We start from the raw sequence: 7,769 nt of genomic DNA, 5'->3' as shown, positions 1-7,769 counted from the left end.
AGCCCGGAAACAACTTGTAGCTTCATTATTGACTCGGTTGAAGTTGGAAACAACTTGTAGCTTCATTCGCACTCTTTTGAAGTTGAAACCAACTTGTAATTCCATTTTTGGTTGTTCGAAGTTGGAAGCAACTTTTAGTTTCATTCTTGACTCGTTTGAGCCCGAAAACAACTTGTAGCTTCATTATTGACTCGATTGAAGTTGGAAACAACTTGTAGCTTCATTATTGACTCGATTCAAGTTGGAAACAACTTGTAGCTTCATTTCAGACTTGTTTGAAGTTGAAAACAACTTGTACCTTCATTTTCGGTTGTTTGAAGTTGGAAACAACTTTTAGTTTCATCTTTACTCGTTTGAGCCCGGAAACAACTTGTAGCTTCATTATTGACTCGATTGAAGTTGGAAACAACTTGTAGCTTTATTTCAGACTTGTTTGATGTTGAAAACAACTTGTAGCTTCATTTTCGGTTGTTTTGAAGTTGGAAACAACTTTTAGTTTCATCTTTACTCGTTTGAGCCCGGAAACAACTTGTAGCTTCATTATTGACTCGATTGAAGTTGGAAACAACTTGTAGCTTCATTTCAGACTTGTTTGATGTTGAAAACAACTTGTAGCTTCATTTTCGGTTGTTTTGAAGTTGGAAACAACTATTAGTTTCATCTTTACTCGTTTGAGCCCGGAAACAACTTGTAGCTTCATTATTGACTCGATTGAAGTTGGAAACAACCTGTAGCTTCATTTCAGACTTGTTTGAAGTTGAAAACAACTTGTAGCTTCATTTTCGGCTTTTTGAAGTTGGAAACAACTTTTAGTTTCATTTTTACTCGTTTGAGCCCGGAAACAACTTGTAGCTTCATTATTGACTCGATTGAAGTTGGAAACAACTTGTAGCTTCATTTCAGACTTGTTTGATGTTGAAAACAACTTGTAGCTTCATTTTCGGTTGTTTTGAAGTTGGAAACAACTATTAGTTTCATCTTTACTCGTTTGAGCCCGGAAACAACTTGTAGCTTCATTATTGACTCGGTTGAAGTTGGAAACAACTTGTAGCTTCATTCGCACTCTTTTGAAGTTGAAACCAACTTGTAATTCCATTTTTGGTTGTTCGAAGTTGGAAGCAACTTTTAGTTTCATTCTTGACTCGTTTGAGCCCGAAAACAACTTGTAGCTTCATTATTGACTCGATTGAAGTTGGAAACAACTTGTAGCTTCATTATTGACTCGATTCAAGTTGGAAACAACTTGTAGCTTCATTTCAGACTTGTTTGAAGTTGAAAACAACTTGTACCTTCATTTTCGGTTGTTTGAAGTTGGAAACAACTTTTAGTTTCATCTTTACTCGTTTGAGCCCGGAAACAACTTGTAGCTTCATTATTGACTCGATTGAAGTTGGAAACAACTTGTAGCTTTATTTCAGACTTGTTTGATGTTGAAAACAACTTGTAGCTTCATTTTCGGTTGTTTTGAAGTTGGAAACAACTTTTAGTTTCATCTTTACTCGTTTGAGCCCGGAAACAACTTGTAGCTTCATTATTGACTCGATTGAAGTTGGAAACAACTTGTAGCTTCATTTCAGACTTGTTTGATGTTGAAAACAACTTGTAGCTTCATTTTCGGTTGTTTTGAAGTTGGAAACAACTATTAGTTTCATCTTTACTCGTTTGAGCCCGGAAACAACTTGTAGCTTCATTATTGACTCGATTGAAGTTGGAAACAACCTGTAGCTTCATTTCAGACTTGTTTGAAGTTGAAAACAACTTGTAGCTTCATTTTCGGCTTTTTGAAGTTGGAAACAACTTTTAGTTTCATTTTTACTCGTTTGAGCCCGGAAACAACTTGTAGCTTCATTATTAACTCGATTGCAGTTGGAAACAACTTGTAGCTTCATTTCAGACTTGTTTGATGTTGAAAAAACTTGTAGCTTCATTTTCGGTTGTTTGAAGTTGGAAAAAACTTTTAGTTTCATCTTTACTCGTTTGAGCCCGGAAAAAACTTGTAGCTTCATTATTGACTCGAAACAACTTTTAGTTTCATCTTTACTCGTTTGAGCCCGGAAACAACTTGTAGCTTCATTATTGACTCGATTGAAGTTGGAAACAACTTGTAGCTTCATTTCAGACTTGTTTGAAGTTGAAAACAACTTGTAGCTTCATTTTCGGTTGTTTGAAGTTGGAAACAACTTTTAGTTTCATCTTTACTCGTTTGAGCCCGGAAACAACTTGTAGCTTCATTATTGACTCGATTGAAGTTGGAAACAACTTGTAGCTTCATTCGCACTCTTTTGAAGTTGAAACCAACTTGTAATTCCATTTTTGGTTGTTCGAAGTTGGAAGCAACTTTTAGTTTCATCTTTTCTCGTTTGAGCCCGGAAACAACTTGTAGCTTCATTATTGACTCGATTGAAGTCGGAAACAACCTGTAGCTTCATTTCAGACTTGTTTGAAGTTGAAAACAACTTGTAGCTTCATTTTCGGTTGTTTGAAGTTGGAAACAACTTTTAGTTTCATCTTTACTCGTATGAGCCCGGAAACAACTTGTAGCTTCATTATTGACTCGACTGCAGTTGGAAACAACTTGTAGCTTCATTTCAGACTTGTTTGATGTTGAAAACAACTTGTAGCTTCATTTTCGGTTGTTTTGAAGTTGGAAACAACTTTTAGTTTCATCTTTACTCGTTTGAGCCCGTAAACAACTTGTAGCTTCATTATTGACTCGATTGAAGTTGGAAACAACTTGTAGCTTCATTTCAGACTTGTTTGAAGTTTTTTTTTTTTTTTTTTTTTTTTTTTTTGCTAAATAGAGAATTTTATAAAGACTAAAAGAAATTACAAGACCAGGGGCATACCCCGAGGGACTAAGAAAAGAACTACATCAATCTGCCTTAAACAAAACAAGCAGAGAGAAAGCCTGAAAAAGGAAATCATAATACAGCCAACAACTAGCTAACAATCAACACTAAGAGGTTTGCTACATCTTTCTCTGAATTTGAAGAGGGCACACTTCCTATCACCTATCTTGGCCTCCCTTTGATTTCTCGGAATTTAAAGGCTCGAGATTGTCAACCTCTCATTGAGAAACTCTGTGCTCGTATTGAGTATTGGACCTGCAAATTCTTGAGTCAGGCGGGTAGGGTGCAACTTATTCGAGCCATTCTTATGAATATCCAAAGTCATTGGGCAAGGAATATCTTTCTTCCGCCTGCTGTTATTAAAAGAATTCAGAGCATTTTTGCTCGGTTTCTATGGTCTGGAAGCTCCACTAACAGGTGTGTTTTTAAAGTCTCTTGGAAAGCCTGTTGTTTTCCAAAAGAGGAGGGGGGCTTGGGGGTTCTGAACATTTCTAAATGGAACGAAGCTGCTACCTTATTTCAATTGTGGCGTGTGATTACTAAGGCTGACTCTTTGTGGACTAAGTGGGTTCACATTTTCGAGCTTCGTCGAAAGGGTTTTTGGACCATGAATATCCCTACTAAATGCTCTTGGACTTGGAGATGTATTCTAAATTGTCGAGACAAAGCGAGGCAGTTCATTGCTTATGTCCCGGGAATATCTTCTAATTTCCTCTTATGGCATGATCCTTGGTGCCAGAACCGTCCTCTTCTATCCCATCTGGATGCTTTGTCTATTTCTGCTCTTGAATCGAATCAGATGGCTATGCTTAGCACGATTCAACACAATGGCAGTTGGAACCTTGGCCAGAGTAACTTTCATTCTGTCCGCGAGCTTCGTCAATGGTGTAATACTATTCATTTAGCTGATCAGGACTCTATCAATTGGAATGGTGGGATTTATACAAAAATTTCGAATATTTATAGTGACATTATGAACCATCAGCCTTCTCCCCCTTGGCTCTCGTTTGCATGGCATGATTTCCAAATCCCGAAGTTTGGATTTACTTCTTGGCTCATCCTCCAGGAGCGACTTCTTACCAAGGATCGCATGAGTGGGTTTGGTATGCTTGTTGATTTAAGGTGTGTTTTGTGTATGAACCAAAATGAGTCCCATTCTCATTTATTTTGTGATTGTGTGTTTTCTCGAAATATTCTCAGTGCTTGCCCGGTTGCTGTTGGGAATTTATGGTCGAATTTTTGTGCTGGGCATTTTCTTCTTCAGCATACTGATCAAATTCGTACCAATATTTGTCATCTTTTTATTTCTGCGGGGTTTCATCATATTTGGGCAGAACGTAACTTCAGAATTCACAACCCTGGACAATATAACTCTTCCAATTGTCTTATTAGAATGATTAAAGAGGAGGTGCGGAGCAAAATGTCCACGTGCAAGAGTTTCCAGGCCATGACTTTGAGTGACCCATCCTTGATTAGCATTTTATATTAGCATTTTATATTCCATGGTAGTTTCCTTGTAATAGGTGTTTGGCAAGTTGTCTTTTCTGTTGGCCTGTTAGTGCTTCTTGATGCTTTTCCTGGGGTATGCCCCTTGTAGTTTGTCCTGTTTTTTTTTCTCTTTTAATATAATTCAGTTAGTAAAAAAAAAAAAAAAAAAAAAAAAAAAACTAGCTAACAATCACCTAACAGCCATCAAAATTAATAAAGTGCCATAATTAAAGAAAAATCCTTCTCTGCAGCTCTTTTGAAGTACACATTAGTAGACAACTTTTCTCGAATGGTTCTTTTAATAATCAGCCGAAGGGTAGATGGATTGAGAGCATGGCCAGGAGTGTGAATTCGGTCATTCCTTTCCTTCCAGATAAAATATACACTAACTGCCAAAAAAAGATTCGCCAAGTGTCTCTTAACAGGGGACCGCTCACCACCAGTAGAAAATAAGCCATTTTGATAGCATGCCCATACACCAGCTAAAGAAAAAGACGGGTCGGAGATGATTGCATTAGAGTAAATGCAACTACCAAAAATATGGGACACATTTTCGATGGCATTCGAACAAAAGCAGCATCTGAGATCAGTCTCCATGCCAAAATACGCCATTCTTTCTTTAGTTAAAAGCCGATCCTTCAGAGCTAGCCAGAAAATGAAGGAACATTTAGGGATGCGGAGGGGATGCCAAACTGCTTCGATCCAAGGAGGAGATTGCTCAGGTGGTCGAAGGGAATGCCAAATAGATGACACAGTGACATCCTGAAAGCGAAGGTCCTGCCATTTGATGGCATCAGATTGAGAAATAGGAGTACGAAGAACTCTGTTTCGAAGCTCAACAGCCCACATGTGGTTGGAAACTGGAAAAACCCAAGATCTATCAACAATAAACTGAGAAATCTTTGCGAGACTGGTGGATTCCAAGATAGAGACTAACTGTGGACTACTGCTATGTAAAATCGGCCTGGAATCAAGCCAAGGATCATGCCAAAACAAAAATTGAGATTGATCCCCGATAATAAATTTGACATATTGGAGAGCCAGAGGTCTTAGCAATAGCATTTTTTTAAAACACCAGGAAGCACTAGCTGGGACTTTCATAGTCCAGATTGATTTATTTTTGAGCCAAGTACTGTGAACCCAACTTACCCAGATTGAAGAAATCTTGTCAGGATTAATCAAACGCCAGAGGTGAAAGAGAAACGAAGCTTTATTCCACTGATACAAATCTTTAATACCAAGGCCCCCCTCGGGAATAGTTTTGCAACAGTCAGACCATGAGACTTTAATCTGCTTATTACCAGTCGAGTTTCCATTCCATAAGAATTTAACAAAGTATGACTGGATAGTTTTCAGGATATGCTTAGGAAGAAACAGATGAGAGGACCAATAAGCCTGCAAACCAAAGAGAACAACCTTAATGAGCTGTAACCGACCAGCATGGTTCAGACACGAGTTTACCCAACTGTCTATTTTATCCCGGACTCTCATGACAAGCTGAGAACAGTCCCTAGCAGATAATTGAGAAGAAATCAAAGGAATCCCGAGATAATTAATTGGCAGAACACCTCTGAGAAAGCCAGAAGATAGCAGAATAGCACTTGACACATTCTCCGGAACATTAGAGAAGAATAATAAACTTTTCTCAGAGTTCATTAGAAGACCAGAGACTTCCTCAAAACTGTGCACAGTAGACAGAAGGGAATTAATAGAATCAGAGTCACCATTGCAGAACAATAAAACATCATCTGCAAACATAAGATGAGAGATAGAATAGGGCTTGCATTTCCAGTGAAATTTAAAATCTGATGAACTCTCATTTTTCTTCAAATAAGCCGTCAGAACTTCCATGCAAATGACAAACAGATAAGGAGAAATTGGGTCTCCCTGACGAAGCCCAGCAGCAGCGTTGAAAAAACCCTCCAGAGATCCATTAATTTTAACCGAAATCATACAAGATTGCACACAAGCTCTGATCCAGTTTATGAAAATCATAGGAAATCCCATGCGCCGAAGCACTTCAAAGAGAAAGGACCAGTTGACACTATCAAAGGCTTTCCTGATGTCAAGCTTAATAGTACATCGAGGAGGACCAGAATCCAAATGATAACCTCTAAGCAAAGATTGAGCAAGGAGAATATTATCCCCAATTAGCCTTTTAGGAACAAAGGCAGACTGATTGGCAGAAATCAGAGAAGGAATCAAGATACGCAGCCTATAAGCAAGCATTTTACTAATGCATTTATAGATAAAATTGCAGCAAGCAATTGGCCTGAAATCAGCAATTTTGCAAGCATTTTTGTGTTTAGGAACAAGAGTAATAGCAGTTGCACTAATAATTCTGGGCATATAATTAGACTGAAAGAAGAACATTACAGCATTAGAGAAATCAACTCCCACAACATCCCAAGCAGCCACAAAAAATTCCATAGTAAAACCATCCGGGCCATGAGATTTATTCGAAGGCATACTATTGACAGCTTTAAACACATCAGCAACTGAGAAAGGTCTACAAAGGAGGTCCTGCTGAGCAGAATTCAGGGTAGGCAGAATCAACTCATCTGGCAAGGCATGAACAGACTTTGAAGTGCCAAAAAGATTTGAAAAATAGTCCACCGCTTCATGAGCAATTTCAGAGTGAGAGTTACAAATATTACCATTTCTGTCTTCCAAGAATAGGATCTTATTACTATTCCATCTTTTATTGCAAACTTTGAAGAAAAAACCATTATTGGAGTCCCCATTCTTTAACCAACAGATTCTGGATTTTTGCTTCAAAAAGATTTCTTCCTCACTGATGGCATCTTGATAGGCTTAAATCAAATAATCCTCAGAGGTCAGTTGCTGAACAGAAGGGAAGTCAGGCATACTATTTTGAAACTGGAGAAGAACAGACTTGGCATCCTTAACTTTGGCATGAACATTACCTCTAATCTTGTTAAGATTCCTAAGTTTCTCTTTAGCTTTCTTCAACTTAGAAGTGAGAACTTGCCAAGGATTACCCTGGACAGGATCAGACCATGCTAATGCAACTTCAGAGAGAAAGGACGGATCATTCACCAGATGATGATAGAATTGAAAGGGCTTATAAATCTTTTCCTTTGGCATGCCTAGACGTAGAGCAACCGGATGATGGTCAGAGATGCCTCTGGCCAAGAAACTAGACTGAGATAAGGAGAAGAGCTGCAACCAACTAGCATTAACAAGGCATCTATCCAGTTTTTTAAACACCGGAGAATTAATATTAGAGTTCCACCAAGAAAATAAGGATCCAGAACCCCTTAAATCCAAAATTTCAGTAGAAGAAAGACAATCTCTAAATTCAAGCATAGCAGCATTCCAATTTATTCCATTACTACTCTCAGAAGGGCCCAAACAAACATTAAAATTCCCCAATAAAGTCCAAGCAGAATCCCCAATGTTATTACCAAT

This window comes from Daucus carota, chromosome 4, assembly GCF_001625215.2.
Source record: "Daucus carota subsp. sativus chromosome 4, DH1 v3.0, whole genome shotgun sequence".
In the NCBI taxonomy this organism is placed as follows: domain Eukaryota; kingdom Viridiplantae; phylum Streptophyta; class Magnoliopsida; order Apiales; family Apiaceae; genus Daucus; species Daucus carota.
Note: the sequence above shows the minus strand (reverse complement) of the source record.